Genomic DNA, 20,140 nt, shown 5'->3' with positions numbered 1-20,140 from the left:
GGTGATTATCACAATTTTTGCACGATCAGTTGCGTTCAAAACATTTAAAAGAACGGAAACATGGTACTTATTGGAAATGTAACACGTGCAGTTACATACAAAGCCAGTGAATGAACAGGAGCCGTGGTGATGCATAGTTATAGCAGAAACAGTTGCATTTGAAAATCCGAGAAACAGAATAAACTCTCTAGCCGAAGATGTTACCTACTTATGATATTGATCAAGTGGTAGTCAGTATTTATCACCTTCAGACACACACAATAAGAGAACGGGAGTAAAATGAAATTTGTTGATTTTGAAATAAGGACAGACCAAGTTTCATGAAAATGTCTTACAATTTTAGAGCGAACTAACTGAAGACATTTTATTCTTAATTCTTACTGATTATATGGACAGACATACATTCGCAGAGTAAATGTGAATTTTTTTGAACATCAAAGTTTTCCTAATTTGACTTACTTGTTCATCTTTGAACTGCAACGATAAAACACTTAATTGACCATATGCCTTTTGTATGGTTTCGCTTTCTAATGAACCGAACACTTGATTGAAAATTCAGGCGTGAATATGCTTTGGCGCATCATCTTAAATTAGTATCATATACTTTCTTTAAAACATAATCTGGACACTAGAATAGTTTTAAAGGAGATTCATCAATTGTTACGTAAAATACTTTTCCAATAAGTCGTACGTTCAGGAGCATTGTCAAATTCCCAATACATATCTCCCACACGATTTGTAACAATCAACAACATTTAATGACGTTTGCTTGTTGCTTTTCGTGAAATAGGTTAGAAAATCAAGAAAGTGGGTAAACTGAGACTTGATGTTTTAAGAAGAATAAAGATTCTCAACAAGAAAAATCACAACCTACCAATTACGTTCTTTGCTGATCCCCGGTCGAGTCATACCAAAGACTTACAAAATGCTACTAACAGCTGCCTCGCTTCACGCTCAGCATTAAGAGGTTAGTGTTAGGACTGGTCCGCCTGGTGTCAGGATAATATGACTGGGTTGGACATCATGCTACATGTCTGCGGCATGATGCCCCAGTACTAGACATAACTATAATCTGTCGCACTGCGGACATCGTAGCGATATGACTGATAGATTATTAAAGCTACGTTAAAAATCCAAATCACACACACACACACACACACACACACGCAGACGCACACATGTTCTTTGCTGGTTTTAATCGACGTTCTTATTTTTTCTTCTTTCCATTCCTTACTACCTTACACAACAAAAGATAACAATTACGTTATTTGTTAGTTTCAATCGATGTTCAGCATATGAATCAAAGTTTGCAAGAGAATATTTGTGTGAATATTTGTGTGATTTGCAACAACAATTTCCTGATGCGTTTCAAAGTTACACTTTGAATAGAGCTTACAAAGGAAATGAAAATATAAGGAGCATTTTGGGCGAGATCCAGTCTTCCGAGTATCGACAAGCCTGGTTTTTAAAAGTGTAAATCGAATGGTAGTAAGTGGTGAATGTTTCTAATTAATTCAGACCTAGCAATTAACGTTAAAACAAAATCAAAATTGTAAAGTTAAAAATATAGTTCATATGATGCGTAAACCATGTTTTATGTGATGTATTGTTTAAACTGTATAAAGAGAATGCAGAGGAAACCAAAAGGCATTTAATTTATTTAATTTTAATGAACATTCTGCGCGACCATTATGGTACATAGATTCATTCGCATCTATCTGTCTGTCTCTATGTATAACTGTATGTCTGCTTCAATCTCAATCCATTGTAAACCTGTCTGCCTGTTTGTCTGCCTATATGTCTATTGTATTGCCTGTTCAAGTATTTTGATTCTCTTGATGGGTATCTTCCTTCGTTGGAATGATGAAATATATATCTATATATCAATCTATCGATTGACCGATAGCTTTATTCCGTCTATATATCTTGATGGGCATGCTCCTTTTTGAGAATGAGTACATTTCATACACAACTAGTAAAGTTTCAAAATCTTAGTCTTTCGTCATCATTAAACTATTCAATTTGCTTCAGAACAAGAAGACAGAATAACTTCAAATTACTTTTGTTTTTACATTCATCGCCAGGCTTTCTTCTCCAGTTACTTGTCGACATTATGTCCAAATAATGAAGATAATGACCCAAATATAAGTCCTTCCTCCAAGGACAAAAAAAACTGTCGCAAATGACCAAAGGAAAAACTGATTTTAATGAATTTTAATCATTATTGCATAGGATAAGAAGGAACTTAGTGTCACTATAAAGTGTTTTTTATTTCTCTTAGTTTTCTCTGACGATGGTGTTTTCTGACATATGTAATTGTGGTTAAGATTAGTCTTTCTTGTATACATAAACTGGTTCTCTAAATTCAAGAATGAAACTATGCAATCAAAACTGGCAGAAGTTAAATAATTATTAGCATACATTTTGATAAGGATGTCTAAAACAAACTTTTTCTGTATGGGTGTGGAGGTTAACTTTGTTCAGAGGAAGATAAGAGTGCAATGAAAAACTATGCTAATCCACTGGTCCATACAGTAGTTATATTTGTTCAAGAATTTCAGTACATCCTCTGAAGCTGAAGTCGTAAATGGGGTTCTGGGAAGTTAACTTCCAATTAATTGTACTTGACTAACTATATGAAAATCTATTTCAAGTTTTGGAGAAATGACAATTCACCAGCGTTTCCGAAATGAATCCGTCAAAAGTATTGCATTTACACGAATAATTGAAAATGAAATATTTCACTCATGGCTGTCCCGAGAGATTGCTTCAACCATTTACCAGGATACTACAAAATGAGTATTAACTTTCATTTCCAAAATGGTGGGCTCGTCCGGGATTTGAACCCGGGACCTCTCGCACCCAAAGCGAGAATCATACCCCTAGACCAACGAGCCTCACATGGGAAATAATCGTGCCATTATCCGCCTTTATATTTGTCCTGCATACGAGCCGCTACCTTATCGACAGCTTGATATCAGTGCGCTGCTGTTACTCAGATCCTTGCACATGAAAAGATTATATCATAGATGAAACGTACATATTTCATTTCCTTGTGTACATTTCATGCACAAATAGTATTGTTTCGAAATACCAGTCTTTTGATATCATTTACTATTCAGTTTGCTTCAAAGCTAATCTCCCAAATCTATGAGATATACACATATAAGTCCTTCTTCCAAGGAGAAAATACTGTCGCAAATGACCCATGATCAAACTAAATTTAATGAATTTTAATAATCTTTGCATCATTTAAGACCAGATGATAGGAAGGAACTTAATGTTCCTATAAAGTGTTTTCTTTTTCTCTCTTAGTTTTCTCTGAAGAGGGTGTTTTGTAATATATGTAATTTATGGATGACATTATTCATTGTTGTATACACAGACTGGTTCTCTAAATTCAAGACCGAAACTATGCAATCAAGCTGATTGTTGTTGTGGGTAACACATGAAAAGTAATTAGTTGACTTTGTTTAGACTAACATGCTTTAAGATAAAGTCGATTTCCGATGACGAAGACATATTTAGAATTAAAATGATATTTTATTTGCATGCTTCTAAATGAAATCCAACTCATTTGAATTTTACTGTTGATAATAATCAAGAGTTTCAGATCTACATAATATTAATTGCTGCCGATAGACCCTTGGACAATTCGTTGATCAAACAGCATTCGCCATTCGCCGGCGTCCCCGTTTGACACTTGGATTATGCATGAAGATGAATGCATGCTGATGTATGTCGATGGAAGCCAAATTTGCCATTCTAGTCGACGGTCATACCATGAATTTGACAGTTGATTTTCACAACAACAAAAAAGATAATTCCAGTAGGCGGATTAGGCAAGGTTCGTTTTAGGTTCTCTCTAAGCAGCACATTCATCTTTCGTTAAAGATATGATAGGAAATCTGTACAAATATTATGAATTCGTCCATCAATATTTTGCTTAAAAACCAATTCCGGATAGACTTTGTTCTATTTACAACCTCCTTGAAAACGAATACCGTTTTCTACTAAAATGCATCTTGTGGATAGATGTGAGATGAAATTCAAGCAGACAAGACCTTTGAAGAGACTAGCAAGTGAGAAATCATGTGGCTGTCTCCAATTTAGAAAGTGCTTCAATCCAAGTAATCTACGCCGTTTCAGAATCAAATAAAGAGATGTGTTGTGTCGGTTTATTCTAACAGCATGCATTGTAACCCCATAGGCAGTCAATCAACAAATCAACGCCTACTGAATTAGATGACACAGACATGTAAATGACATTAGGCAGTTAAGGTAAAGACACGGTGGGGAGATAGGCCCTTACGAAGCAAGGGAATAATGTGCATCGGTGGTTCAGTGGTAGAATGCTCGCCTGCCACGCGGGCGGCCCGGGTTCGATTCCCGGCCGATGCAAATTTTTTTTATATAGTTTTAGAATGTTTGCATAATCCAATATTTGTAATAACTCTTTTTGCCCTAGTCTAATTTTCGCTCACTTTTGTGTTTTATGCCAACTCCACAACTGAAATCGGAACAGTCCTTGAATCAGAAGCTTGGATGTCTCACACTGAGTGTCCCTCGCTTCCCGGAAAAAAACATGGATGTTGGTGCAAAACAGCTTTCCATTACAGTGGGACAGATCCTTATCTTGTCTATAAGGAGTTTCTAATTGGAACTGTAGGAAGAGCGTAATAACCTTCATTTTTCAGTCAGAGGTTAATCTTTAAATCCGGATGACGATGCCTATCGCCCTTAATTATTTTAACACAAGAACATTTCAGTGTACTGAACGTGTTATTATCATTTACTTTATGACACTAGAATACTCTTTTAGAGATGTCTTCAATTTATTTCAACATTTATGTCTGTCTGTAAACCTCGTTTCACGTTTGACCTTCTCCAGCCAACTTTGACTCGAATTTCATTGAACTGATTTCAAATCCAGACTGAAAGGAATGATACTAAGTTCCCATTCACAATGTTTTTGTGTTATTTACAGATTACTGTATCAAACGATCATTGACCTCTCTCTCTCCCTCTCTCTCTCTCCCTCTCTCTCCCTCGCACTCTCTCTCTCTCTCTCTCTCTCTCTCTCTCTCGTTCGTTATCACACAAGAGTTCAAAGTTTATGCCTGCACAATGTCATATGTAGGAAAGTCATCATTGGAGATGTAAATGTTTAGATGATCAACCTGTCATGGGTTTCATTACATTTCAGAGGACAACAAATAGAACTATAATCAGCCTGCAATTTCAAAACTCTACAACGTCATTAAGAATAAATGTACGACATACTGTTATATCTACAATTACACCGTTTGAAAGATGAACTATATCCTCATGCGCAAACATGCACGCACGCAAACATACATATATGTGTAAACAACATACAATCATTTTTTTTAAAAGGCAAACTGTTATCTATACTGTATTTCTACTGTGTGATTGAAGTTTCTCCTTAATTGCGGGTAGGAGATTGGGCCTATCTGAATAATGTCTTTTTTATCAATAACATATTGAAGGCTTATTGTGTATATGGTTGTAGATTATAAAGTAAGATTATTAATTTTGTATGAAAACATCTTTATTTGGATTTGAGCTCAGATCATTAGTTTTTCCTCAGGAAATCCTGGTGTACCAGATATTTGGCATGTTCTTTACTAAACCTTTAGTATTATACATGATCTTGCTGCCAGCGTTGAATATTATAGTAAACGAAACAAATATATTTGCAGTAGATGCATTAGGCAAAGTTGATTGCAGGTTTTATCTAAGCAATACACCAAACTTTAGGATAGGAAAACTGTACCAATAGTGCGAATTGCGTCCATTAATGTCTTGCTTACAAACTAATTCAGGAGGGATTTTATTTGATTCACAACCTCCTTAGAAATGAACACCATTTCTCTACTTGCATGTGTCTTGTAGAAAGATCTAAGAGCCATATATATACAGACGCTGGCGGCCTTCATTTGATTGCAAGTCGATGAAAGGGTACTTTTACGTTCAGAATGTGTGCATGGTCCTAAATTGTACTAGCGTTTCTCGCTGTAACCTAATTGTCGCTCACTTATGTTTTGTATGCCAACGCCACAACTTAAAGTCTTCCATCAGGAGATGGGGTTTCTCACACAGAATGTCCCTCGTTTGATAGATGCCCCGTGAATCCAAAATCAAAAGCAATTATTTTGTCATTGAGGATGTATTAAACTGCATGCCATAGCATTCATAGAACTGTATGCCTGAGAATGTGCAGAAATGCATTTCTGTCTATCGAAACAAAAGCACACCTGATTTTTCTATCCAGAACTCAAACCTGAGTAAATCATAAAATAGGGAGTTGCAAAATTAATGCTAAAACAGTTCTCTGGCAATCAAGAAGTCTAGTAAAAGTAATGCCACCAATGTCTTTCATCAGTACATTTTGGAATTAGAGCTACAATGAAATGATTTTGCAATATTATCAGCCTATTACAAACCCAGTTTGAAGTGAGACAGAAATGTGACTCGGATTGAATCTTGAAAAGGTAAATAAAAGTCAGACGGAAACTTGCCGAAAACATGGAAGTCAGACGATATTTTTGAATAGTAAATGGAAATCAGACGAAGTCTTGGTAAAGTATGTTTAGGTAGATTTCTGAACACAAGGGAATTCGACTGCTGTATTCCGAATTCAATACCAAGGTATTGTTATATTTATCCGAAAAGTCACAAACGGGTCTAGAACTGGACTATGCCAAGCGAAGTTCGGACAAGTGGCACGTTGTTTCAGATTGTTCAAGACAGACTGAGCGTGTTGCCGAGCGGATTTATTTTAATCGAAACACTTTGGCGCAGAAACACTATCCATATTTTAAAGATACAAATGATTTCCTGGAAAAAACTGACCAAACTTACAGCCTCTTAAAACTGTATACTTGGAGAAAGAAAAGTGTGCAAAGGCCATAAATTACCATTTTTGTACGTTAGGTGTATTGAGGATAGTTTCCTCGTTTGGACCCATGTGGAGGAAAAATAGTTTCCTGACTGGATAAAACAACCAACATTCATCAATTAAAATTAAAACGAAAAAGAAATGGAATAAGGAGTAGATTTCCTAAATTTGACATTATACAACAGAATAAACTTGCAAACGGGAATAATCGGGACATTAGGATATATTTAAAGGAGATTCATCAATTGTTACGTTAAATACCTTTCCTGTAAGGCATGGGTTCAGGAGCATTGTTAATTCCAAACACATATTTCCCACACGATTTTGCAACATCAACAAGATTTAATGACGCTTGTTCGATGTATTTCGAGAAATAAGTTGAAAAATCAAGCAAGTGGTTAAACAGAGACCTGAAGTTTTAAGAAGAATAAATATTCTCAACAAAACAAAACTAACAATTTCGTTTTTTGTTAGTTATATTCGACGTTCTTAGTTTTTCTCCTTTATATTCCATACAACTTTACAAAACAAAAAATAACAATTACGATCTATGTTGGTTTCAGTCCACGTTCTTTTTTTCTTTTACATTCCTTAAAAGCTTGCAAAACAAATGTAACAAGTACGTTCTTTGTTGGTTAAAGTCGATCTTCTTTTTTTCTTTCTTACATTCTTTACAAGCTTACAAATTAAAACTAACAATTATGTTCTTTTTTGGTTTCAATCGACGTTCCGCATCTGCAAGATGACTTATTGTTGTTACAGCTCTGTGAAGATAACAATTCCAAAATGTTGCACCGTATAATTGTAAATATAACTTTATCAAGCATATTTATTCTTAATAGGGTTGTCAACTTTTGAAAGCTGAGGCTGATTGAAGTCCTGAAGATTGATCTCTGAAAGGTAAAGAAATGCAAGACAGGTTGATCATCTAGCCATCTACAACTACAAATATAACTTCCCAACATATGTCACATACACAACGAGAAAACACCGATATTATTTTCACCGAAAGCATAACTTAGGAAGAAAATTATAATATATTCAATTGAATTCGAATCGCAATTATGCGACTATTTATTTCAATTGAAACCTTTAAAGGGAGGAAATCACTGGCCGCACATGGTGTCTGAAGCCATACACTGCATTATACTCCTCATCAAGAGCAGAAGACTTCTTCCAGGACATGGTGATTATCACAATTTTTGCACGATCAGTTGCGTTCAAAACATTTAAAAGAACGGAAACATGGTACTTATTGGAAATGTAACACGTGCAGTTACATACAAAGCCAGTGAATGAACAGGAGCCGTGGTGATGCATAGTTATAGCAGAAACAGTTGCATTTGAAAATCCGAGAAACAGAATAAACTCTCTAGCCGAAGATGTTACCTACTTATGATATTGATCAAGTGGTAGTCAGTATTTATCACCTTCAGACACACACAATAAGAGAACGGGAGTAAAATGAAATTTGTTGATTTTGAAATAAGGACAGACCAAGTTTCATGAAAATGTCTTACAATTTTAGAGCGAACTAACTGAAGACATTTTATTCTTAATTCTTACTGATTATATGGACAGACATACATTCGCAGAGTAAATGTGAATTTTTTTGAACATCAAAGTTTTCCTAATTTGACTTACTTGTTCATCTTTGAACTGCAACGATAAAACACTTAATTGACCATATGCCTTTTGTATGGTTTCGCTTTCTAATGAACCGAACACTTGATTGAAAATTCAGGCGTGAATATGCTTTGGCGCATCATCTTAAATTAGTATCATATACTTTCTTTAAAACATAATCTGGACACTAGAATAGTTTTAAAGGAGATTCATCAATTGTTACGTAAAATACTTTTCCAATAAGTCGTACGTTCAGGAGCATTGTCAAATTCCCAATACATATCTCCCACACGATTTGTAACAATCAACAACATTTAATGACGTTTGCTTGTTGCTTTTCGTGAAATAGGTTAGAAAATCAAGAAAGTGGGTAAACTGAGACTTGATGTTTTAAGAAGAATAAAGATTCTCAACAAGAAAAATCACAACCTACCAATTACGTTCTTTGCTGATCCCCGGTCGAGTCATACCAAAGACTTACAAAATGCTACTAACAGCTGCCTCGCTTCACGCTCAGCATTAAGAGGTTAGTGTTAGAACTGGTCCGCCTGGTGTCAGGATAATATGACTGGGTTGGACATCATGCTACATGTCTGCGGCATGATGCCCCAGTACTAGACATAACTATAATCTGTCGCACTGCGGACATCGTAGCGATATGACTGATAGATTATTAAAGCTACGTTAAAAATCCAAATCACACACACACACACACACACACACGCACACGCACACATGTTCTTTGCTGGTTTTAATCGACGTTCTTATTTTTTCTTCTTTCCATTCCTTACAACCTTACACAACAAAAGATAACAATTACGTTATTTGTTAGTTTCAATCGATGTTCAGCATATGAATCAAAGTTTGCAAGAGAATATTTGTGTGAATATTTGTGTGATTTGCAACAACAATTTCCTGATGCGTTTCAAAGTTACACTTTGAATAGAGCTTACAAAGGAAATGAAAATATAAGGAGCATTTTGGGCGAGATCCAGTCTTCCGAGTATCGACAAGCCTGGTTTTTAAAAGTGTAAATCGAATAGTAGTAAGTGGTGAATGTTTCTAATTAATTCAGACCTAGCAATTAACGTTAAAACAAAATCAAAATTGTAAAGTTAAAAATATAGTTCATATGATGCGTAAACCATGTTTTATGTGATGTATTGTTTAAACTGTATAAAGAGAATGCAGAGGAAACCAAAAGGCATTTAATTTATTTACTTTTAATGAACATTCTGCGGGACCATTATGGTACATAGATTCATTCGCATCTATCTGTCTGTCTCTATGTATAACTGTATGTCTGCTTCAATCTCAATCCATTGTAAACCTGTCTGCCTGTTTGTCTGCCTATATGTCTATTGTATTGCCTGTTCAAGTATTTTGATTCTCTTGATGGGTATCTTCCTTCGTTGGAATGATGAAATATATATCTATATATCAATCTATCGATTGACCGATAGCTTTATTCCGTCTATATATCTTGATGGGCATGCTCCTTTTTGAGAATGAGTACATTTCATACACAACTAGTAAAGTTTCAAAATCTTAGTCTTTCGTCATCATTAAACTATTCAATTTGCTTCAGAACAAGAAGACAGAATAACTTCAAATTACTTTTGTTTTTACATTCATCGCCAGGCTTTCTTCTCCAGTTACTTGTCGACATTATGTCCAAATAATGAAGATAATGACCCAAATATAAGTCCTTCCTCCAAGGACAAAAAAAAACTGTCGCAAATGACCAAAGGAAAAACTGATTTTAATGAATTTTAATCATTATTGCATAGGATAAGAAGGAACTTAGTGTCACTATAAAGTGTTTTTTATTTCTCTTAGTTTTCTCTGACGATGGTGTTTTCTGACATATGTAATTGTGGTTAAGATTAGTCTTTCTTGTATACATAAACTGGTTCTCTAAATTCAAGAATGAAACTATGCAATCAAAACTGGCAGAAGTTAAATAATTATTAGCATACATTTTGATAAGGATGTCTAAAACAAACTTTTTCTGTATGGGTGTGGAGGTTAACTTTGTTCAGAGGAAGATAAGAGTGCAATGAAAAACTATGCTAATCCACTGGTCCATACAGTAGTTATATTTGTTCAAGAATTTCAGTACATCCTCTGAAGCTGAAGTCGTAAATGGGGTTCTGGGAAGTTAACTTCCAATTAATTGTACTTGACTAACTATATGAAAACCTATTTCAAGTTTTGGAGAAATGACAATTCACCAGCGTTTCCGAAATGAATCCGTCAAAAGTATTGCATTTACACGAATAATTGAAAATGAAATATTTCACTCATGGCTGTCCCGAGAGATTGCTTCAACCATTTACCAGGATACTACAAAATGAGTATTAACTTTCATTTCCAAAATGGTGGGCTCGTCCGGGATTTGAACCCGGGACCTCTCGCACCCAAAGCGAGAATCATACCCCTAGACCAACGAGCCTCACATGGGAAATAATCGTGCCATTATCCGCCTTTATATTTGTCCTGCATAAGAGCCGCTACCTTATCGACAGCTTGATATCAGTGCGCTGCTGTTACTCAGATCCTTGCACATGAAAAGATTATATCATAGATGAAACGTACATATTTCATTTCCTTGTGTACATTTCATGCACAAATAGTATTGTTTCGAAATACCAGTCTTTTGATATCATTTACTATTCAGTTTGCTTCAAAGCTAATCTCCCAAATCTATGAGACATACACATATAAGTCCTTCTTCCAAGGAGAAAATACTGTCGCAAATGACCCATGATCAAACTAAATTTAATGAATTTTAATAATCTTTGCATCATTTAAGACCAGATGATAGGAAGGAACTTAATGTTCCTATAAAGTGTTTTCTTTTTCTCTCTTAGTTTTCTCTGAAGAGGGTGTTTTGTAATATATGTAATTTATGGATGACATTATTCATTGTTGTATACACAGACTGGTTCTCTAAATTCAAGACCGAAACTATGCAATCAAGCTGATTGTTGGTGTGGGTAACACATGAAAAGTAATTAGTTGACTTTGTTTAGACTAACATGCTTTAAGATAAAGTCGATTTCCGATGACGAAGACATATTTAGAATTAAAATGATATTTTATTTGCATGCTTCTAAATGAAATCCAACTCATCTGAATTTTACTGTTGATAATAATCAAGAGTTTCAGATCTACATAATATTAATTGCTGCCGATAGACCCTTGGACAATTCGTTGATCAAACGGCATTCGCCATTCGCCGGCGTCCCCGTTTGACACTTGGATTATGCATAAAGATGAATGCATGCTGATGTATGTCGATGGAAGCCAAATTTGCCATTCTAGTCGACGGTCATACCATGAATTTGACAGTTGATTTTCACAACAACAAAAAAGATAATTCCAGTAGGCGGATTAGGCAAGGTTCGTTTTAGGTTCTCTCTAAGCAGCACATTCATCTTTCGTTAAAGATATGATAGGAAATCTGTACAAATATTATGAATTCGTCCATCAATATTTTGCTTAAAAACCAATTCCGGATAGACTTTGTTCTATTTACAACCTCCTTGAAAACGAATACCGTTTTCTACTAAAATGCATCTTGTGGATAGATGTGAGATGAAATTCAAGCAGACAAGACCTTTGAAGAGACTAGCAAGTGAGAAATCATGTGGCTGTCTCCAATTTAGAAAGTGCTTCAATCCAAGTAATCTACGCCGTTTCAGAATCAAATAAAGAGATGTGTTGTGTCGGTTTATTCTAACAGCATGCATTGTAACCCCATAGGCAGTCAATCAACAAATCAACGCCTACTGAATTAGATGACACAGACATGTAAATGACATTAGGCAGTTAAGGTAAAGACACGGTGGGGAGATAGGCCCTTACGAAGCAAGGGAATAATGTGCATCGGTGGTTCAGTGGTAGAATGCTCGCCTGCCACGCGGGCGGCCCGGGTTCGATTCCCGGCCGATGCAAATTTTTTTTATATAGTTTTAGAATGTTTGCATAATCCAATATTTGTAATAACTCTTTTTGCCCTAGTCTAATTTTCGCTCACTTTTGTGTTTTATGCCAACTCCACAACTGAAATCGGAACAGTCCTTGAATCAGAAGCTTGGATGTCTCACACTGAGTGTCCCTCGCTTCCCGGAAAAAAACATGGATGTTGGTGCAAAACAGCTTTCCATTACAGTGGGACAGATCCTTATCTTGTCTATAAGGAGTTTCTAATTGGAACTGTAGGAAGAGCGTAATAACCTTCATTTTTCAGTCAGAGGTTAATCTTTAAATCCGGATGACGATGCCTATCGCCCTTAATTATTTTAACACAAGAACATTTCAGTGTACTGAACGTGTTATTATCATTTACTTTATGACACTAGAATACTCTTTTAGAGATGTCTTCAATTTATTTCAACATTTATGTCTGTCTGTAAACCTCGTTTCACGTTTGACCTTCTCCAGCCAACTTTGACTCGAATTTCATTGAACTGATTTCAAATCCAGACTGAAAGGAATGATACTAAGTTCCCATTCACAATGTTTTTGTGTTATTTACAGATTACTGTATCAAACGATCATTGACCTCTCTCTCTCCCTCTCTCTCTCTCCCTCTCTCTCCCTCGCACTCTCTCTCTCTCTCTCTCTCTCTCTCTCTCTCTCTCGTTCGTTATCACACAAGAGTTCAAAGTTTATGCCTGCACAATGTCATATGTAGGAAAGTCATCATTGGAGATGTAAATGTTTAGATGATCAACCTGTCATGGGTTTCATTACATTTCAGAGGACAACAAATAGAACTATAATCAGCCTGCAATTTCAAAACTCTACAACGTCATTAAGAATAAATGTACGACATACTGTTATATCTACAATTACACCGTTTGAAAGATGAACTATATCCTCATGCGCAAACATGCACGCACGCAAACATACATATATGTGTAAACAACATACAATCATTTTTTTTAAAAGGCAAACTGTTATCTATACTGTATTTCTACTGTGTGATTGAAGTTTCTCCTTAATTGCGGGTAGGAGATTGGGCCTATCTGAATAATGTCTTTTTTATCAATAACATATTGAAGGCTTATTGTGTATATGGTTGTAGATTATAAAGTAAGATTATTAATTTTGTATGAAAACATCTTTATTTGGATTTGAGCTCAGATCATTAGTTTTTCCTCAGGAAATCCTGGTGTACCAGATATTTGGCATGTTCTTTACTAAACCTTTAGTATTATACATGATCTTGCTGCCAGCGTTGAATATTATAGTAAACGAAACAAATATATTTGCAGTAGATGCATTAGGCAAAGTTGATTGCAGGTTTTATCTAAGCAATACACCAAACTTTAGGATAGGAAAACTGTACCAATAGTGCGAATTGCGTCCATTAATGTCTTGCTTACAAACTAATTCAGGAGGGATTTTATTTGATTCACAACCTCCTTAGAAATGAACACCATTTCTCTACTTGCATGTGTCTTGTAGAAAGATCTAAGAGCCATATATATACAGACGCTGGCGGCCTTCATTTGATTGCAAGTCGATGAAAGGGTACTTTTACGTTCAGAATGTGTGCATGGTCCTAAATTGTACTAGCGTTTCTCGCTGTAACCTAATTGTCGCTCACTTATGTTTTGTATGCCAACGCCACAACTTAAAGTCTTCCATCAGGAGATGGGGTTTCTCACACAGAATGTCCCTCGTTTGATAGATGCCCCGTGAATCCAAAATCAAAAGCAATTATTTTGTCATTGAGGATGTATTAAACTGCATGCCATAGCATTCATAGAACTGTATGCCTGAGAATGTGCAGAAATGCATTTCTGTCTATCGAAACAAAAGCACACCTGATTTTTCTATCCAGAACTCAAACCTGAGTAAATCATAAAATAGGGAGTTGCAAAATTAATGCTAAAACAGTTCTCTGGCAATCAAGAAGTCTAGTAAAAGTAATGCCACCAATGTCTTTCATCAGTACATTTTGGAATTAGAGCTACAATGAAATGATTTTGCAATATTATCAGCCTATTACAAACCCAGTTTGAAGTGAGACAGAAATGTGACTCGGATTGAATCTTGAAAAGGTAAATAAAAGTCAGACGGAAACTTGCCGAAAACATGGAAGTCAGACGATATTTTTGAATAGTAAATGGAAATCAGACGAAGTCTTGGTAAAGTATGTTTAGGTAGATTTCTGAACACAAGGGAATTCGACTGCTGTATTCCGAATTCAATACCAAGGTATTGTTATATTTATCCGAAAAGTCACAAACGGGTCTAGAACTGGACTATGCCAAGCGAAGTTCGGACAAGTGGCACGTTGTTTCAGATTGTTCAAGACAGACTGAGCGTGTTGCCGAGCGGATTTATTTTAATCGAAACACTTTGGCGCAGAAACACTATCCATATTTTAAAGATACAAATGATTTCCTGGAAAAAACTGACCAAACTTACAGCCTCTTAAAACTGTATACTTGGAGAAAGAAAAGTGTGCAAAGGCCATAAATTACCATTTTTGTACGTTAGGTGTATTGAGGATAGTTTCCTCGTTTGGACCCATGTGGAGGAAAAATAGTTTCCTGACTGGATAAAACAACCAACATTCATCAATTAAAATTAAAACGAAAAAGAAATGGAATAAGGAGTAGATTTCCTAAATTTGACATTATACAACAGAATAAACTTGCAAACGGGAATAATCGGGACATTAGGATATATTTAAAGGAGATTCATCAATTGTTACGTTAAATACCTTTCCTGTAAGGCATGGGTTCAGGAGCATTGTTAATTCCAAACACATATTTCCCACACGATTTTGCAACATCAACAAGATTTAATGACGCTTGTTCGATGTATTTCGAGAAATAAGTTGAAAAATCAAGCAAGTGGTTAAACAGAGACCTGAAGTTTTAAGAAGAATAAATATTCTCAACAAAACAAAACTAACAATTTCGTTTTTTGTTAGTTATATTCGACGTTCTTAGTTTTTCTCCTTTATATTCCATACAACTTTACAAAACAAAAAATAACAATTACGATCTATGTTGGTTTCAGTCCACGTTCTTTTTTTCTTTTACATTCCTTAAAAGCTTGCAAAACAAATGTAACAAGTACGTTCTTTGTTGGTTAAAGTCGATCTTCTTTTTTTCTTTCTTACATTCTTTACAAGCTTACAAATTAAAACTAACAATTATGTTCTTTTTTGGTTTCAATCGACGTTCCGCATCTGCAAGATGACTTATTGTTGTTACAGCTCTGTGAAGATAACAATTCCAAAATGTTGCACCGTATAATTGTAAATATAACTTTATCAAGCATATTTATTCTTAATAGGGTTGTCAACTTTTGAAAGCTGAGGCTGATTGAAGTCCTGAAGATTGATCTCTGAAAGGTAAAGAAATGCAAGACAGGTTGATCATCTAGCCATCTACAACTACAAATATAACTTCCCAACATATGTCACATACACAACGAGAAAACACCGATATTATTTTCACCGAAAGCATAACTTAGGAAGAAAATTATAATATATTCAATTGAATTCGAATCGCAATTATGCGACTATTTATTTCAATTGAAACCTTTAAAGGGAGGAAATCACTGGCCGCACATGGTGTCTGAAGCCATACACTGCATTATACTCCTCATCAAGAGCAGAAGACTTCTTCCAGGACATGGTGATTATCACAATTTTTGCACGATCAGTTGCGTTCAAAACATTTAAAAGAACGGAAACATGGTACTTATTGGAAATGTAACACGTGCAGTTACATACAAAGCCAGTGAATGAACAGGAGCCGTGGTGATGCATAGTTATAGCAGAAACAGTTGCATTTGAAAATCCGAGAAACAGAATAAACTCTCTAGCCGAAGATGTTACCTACTTATGATATTGATCAAGTGGTAGTCAGTATTTATCACCTTCAGACACACACAATAAGAGAACGGGAGTAAAATGAAATTTGTTGATTTTGAAATAAGGACAGACCAAGTTTCATGAAAATGTCTTACAATTTTAGAGCGAACTAACTGAAGACATTTTATTCTTAATTCTTACTGATTATATGGACAGACATACATTCGCAGAGTAAATGTGAATTTTTTTGAACATCAAAGTTTTCCTAATTTGACTTACTTGTTCATCTTTGAACTGCAACGATAAAACACTTAATTGACCATATGCCTTTTGTATGGTTTCGCTTTCTAATGAACCGAACACTTGATTGAAAATTCAGGCGTGAATATGCTTTGGCGCATCATCTTAAATTAGTATCATATACTTTCTTTAAAACATAATCTGGACACTAGAATAGTTTTAAAGGAGATTCATCAATTGTTACGTAAAATACTTTTCCAATAAGTCGTACGTTCAGGAGCATTGTCAAATTCCCAATACATATCTCCCACACGATTTGTAACAATCAACAACATTTAATGACGTTTGCTTGTTGCTTTTCGTGAAATAGGTTAGAAAATCAAGAAAGTGGGTAAACTGAGACTTGATGTTTTAAGAAGAATAAAGATTCTCAACAAGAAAAATCACAACCTACCAATTACGTTCTTTGCTGATCCCCGGTCGAGTCATACCAAAGACTTACAAAATGCTACTAACAGCTGCCTCGCTTCACGCTCAGCATTAAGAGGTTAGTGTTAGAACTGGTCCGCCTGGTGTCAGGATAATATGACTGGGTTGGACATCATGCTACATGTCTGCGGCATGATGCCCCAGTACTAGACATAACTATAATCTGTCGCACTGCGGACATCGTAGCGATATGACTGATAGATTATTAAAGCTACGTTAAAAATCCAAATCACACACACACACACACACACACACGCACACGCACACATGTTCTTTGCTGGTTTTAATCGACGTTCTTATTTTTTCTTCTTTCCATTCCTTACAACCTTACACAACAAAAGATAACAATTACGTTATTTGTTAGTTTCAATCGATGTTCAGCATATGAATCAAAGTTTGCAAGAGAATATTTGTGTGAATATTTGTGTGATTTGCAACAACAATTTCCTGATGCGTTTCAAAGTTACACTTTGAATAGAGCTTACAAAGGAAATGAAAATATAAGGAGCATTTTGGGCGAGATCCAGTCTTCCGAGTATCGACAAGCCTGGTTTTTAAAAGTGTAAATCGAATAGTAGTAAGTGGTGAATGTTTCTAATTAATTCAGACCTAGCAATTAACGTTAAAACAAAATCAAAATTGTAAAGTTAAAAATATAGTTCATATGATGCGTAAACCATGTTTTATGTGATGTATTGTTTAAACTGTATAAAGAGAATGCAGAGGAAACCAAAAGGCATTTAATTTATTTACTTTTAATGAACATTCTGCGGGACCATTATGGTACATAGATTCATTCGCATCTATCTGTCTGTCTCTATGTATAACTGTATGTCTGCTTCAATCTCAATCCATTGTAAACCTGTCTGCCTGTTTGTCTGCCTATATGTCTATTGTATTGCCTGTTCAAGTATTTTGATTCTCTTGATGGGTATCTTCCTTCGTTGGAATGATGAAATATATATCTATATATCAATCTATCGATTGACCGATAGCTTTATTCCGTCTATATATCTTGATGGGCATGCTCCTTTTTGAGAATGAGTACATTTCATACACAACTAGTAAAGTTTCAAAATCTTAGTCTTTCGTCATCATTAAACTATTCAATTTGCTTCAGAACAAGAAGACAGAATAACTTCAAATTACTTTTGTTTTTACATTCATCGCCAGGCTTTCTTCTCCAGTTACTTGTCGACATTATGTCCAAATAATGAAGATAATGACCCAAATATAAGTCCTTCCTCCAAGGACAAAAAAAAACTGTCGCAAATGACCAAAGGAAAAACTGATTTTAATGAATTTTAATCATTATTGCATAGGATAAGAAGGAACTTAGTGTCACTATAAAGTGTTTTTTATTTCTCTTAGTTTTCTCTGACGATGGTGTTTTCTGACATATGTAATTGTGGTTAAGATTAGTCTTTCTTGTATACATAAACTGGTTCTCTAAATTCAAGAATGAAACTATGCAATCAAAACTGGCAGAAGTTAAATAATTATTAGCATACATTTTGATAAGGATGTCTAAAACAAACTTTTTCTGTATGGGTGTGGAGGTTAACTTTGTTCAGAGGAAGATAAGAGTGCAATGAAAAACTATGCTAATCCACTGGTCCATACAGTAGTTATATTTGTTCAAGAATTTCAGTACATCCTCTGAAGCTGAAGTCGTAAATGGGGTTCTGGGAAGTTAACTTCCAATTAATTGTACTTGACTAACTATATGAAAACCTATTTCAAGTTTTGGAGAAATGACAATTCACCAGCGTTTCCGAAATGAATCCGTCAAAAGTATTGCATTTACACGAATAATTGAAAATGAAATATTTCACTCATGGCTGTCCCGAGAGATTGCTTCAACCATTTACCAGGATACTACAAAATGAGTATTAACTTTCATTTCCAAAATGGTGGGCTCGTCCGGGATTTGAACCCGGGACCTCTCGCACCCAAAGCGAGAATCATACCCCTAGACCAACGAGCCTCACATGGGAAATAATCGTGCCATTATCCGCCTTTATATTTGTCCTGCATAAGAGCCGCTACCTTATCGACAGCTTGATATCAGTGCGCTGCTGTTACTCAGATCCTTGCACATGAAAAGATTATATCATAGATGAAACGTACATATTTCATTTCCTTGTGTACATTTCATGCACAAATAGTATTGTTTCGAAATACCAGTCTTTTGATATCATTTACTATTCAGTTTGCTTCAAAGCTAATCTCCCAAATCTATGAGACATACACATATAAGTCCTTCTTCCAAGGAGAAAATACTGTCGCAAATGACCCATGATCAAACTAAATTTAATGAATTTTAATAATCTTTGCATCATTTAAGACCAGATGATAGGAAGGAACTTAATGTTCCTATAAAGTGTTTTCTTTTTCTCTCTTAGTTTTCTCTGAAGAGGGTGTTTTGTAATATATGTAATTTATGGATGACATTATTCATTGTTGTATACACAGACTGGTTCTCTAAATTCAAGACCGAAACTATGCAATCAAGCTGATTGTTGGTGTGGGTAACACATGAAAAGTAATTAGTTGACTTTGTTTAGACTAACATGCTTTAAGATAAAGTCGATTTCCGATGACGAAGACATATTTAGAATTAAAATGATATTTTATTTGCATGCTTCTAAATGAAATCCAACTCATCTGAATTTTACTGTTGATAATAATCAAGAGTTTCAGATCTACATAATATTAATTGCTGCCGATAGACCCTTGGACAATTCGTTGATCAAACGGCATTCGCCATTCGCCGGCGTCCCCGTTTGACACTTGGATTATGCATAAAGATGAATGCATGCTGATGTATGTCGATGGAAGCCAAATTTGCCATTCTAGTCGACGGTCATACCATGAATTTGACAGTTGATTTTCACAACAACAAAAAAGATAATTCCAGTAGGCGGATTAGGCAAGGTTCGTTTTAGGTTCTCTCTAAGCAGCACATTCATCTTTCGTTAAAGATATGATAGGAAATCTGTACAAATATTATG

At 35.3% G+C, this 20,140-nt stretch overlaps 5 non-coding genes across 5 annotated transcripts; 2 read left to right on the top strand and 3 right to left on the bottom strand.

The window, feature by feature from the left end:
• Nucleotides 1-2,825: 2,825 nt before the first annotated feature.
• Nucleotides 2,826-2,897, bottom strand: Trnap-ugg (transfer RNA proline (anticodon UGG)). The gene has a single exon. It is a non-coding gene; the product is annotated as a tRNA-Pro (tRNA).
• A 1,433-nt stretch (nt 2,898-4,330) lies between these two features.
• Nucleotides 4,331-4,401, top strand: Trnag-gcc (transfer RNA glycine (anticodon GCC)). Its single transcript has one exon. It is a non-coding gene; the product is annotated as a tRNA-Gly (tRNA).
• A 6,530-nt stretch (nt 4,402-10,931) lies between these two features.
• Nucleotides 10,932-11,003, bottom strand: Trnap-ugg (transfer RNA proline (anticodon UGG)). Its single transcript has one exon. It is a non-coding gene; the product is annotated as a tRNA-Pro (tRNA).
• Nucleotides 11,004-12,436: 1,433 nt separating this feature from the next.
• On the top strand, nt 12,437-12,507 carry Trnag-gcc (transfer RNA glycine (anticodon GCC)). The gene has a single exon. It is a non-coding gene; the product is annotated as a tRNA-Gly (tRNA).
• Nucleotides 12,508-19,041: 6,534 nt separating this feature from the next.
• Trnap-ugg (transfer RNA proline (anticodon UGG)) lies at nt 19,042-19,113 on the bottom strand. Its single transcript has one exon. It is a non-coding gene; the product is annotated as a tRNA-Pro (tRNA).
• Between the last annotated feature and the right edge of the window lie 1,027 nt (nt 19,114-20,140).

This window comes from Sinohyriopsis cumingii, unplaced genomic scaffold (genome assembly GCF_028554795.1).
Source record: "Sinohyriopsis cumingii isolate HCF-2022 unplaced genomic scaffold, ASM2855479v2 utg003732l, whole genome shotgun sequence".
NCBI classification, from domain to species: Eukaryota; Metazoa; Mollusca; class Bivalvia; order Unionida; family Unionidae; genus Sinohyriopsis; species Sinohyriopsis cumingii.
This window is presented reverse-complemented; position numbering and strand designations above follow the sequence as displayed.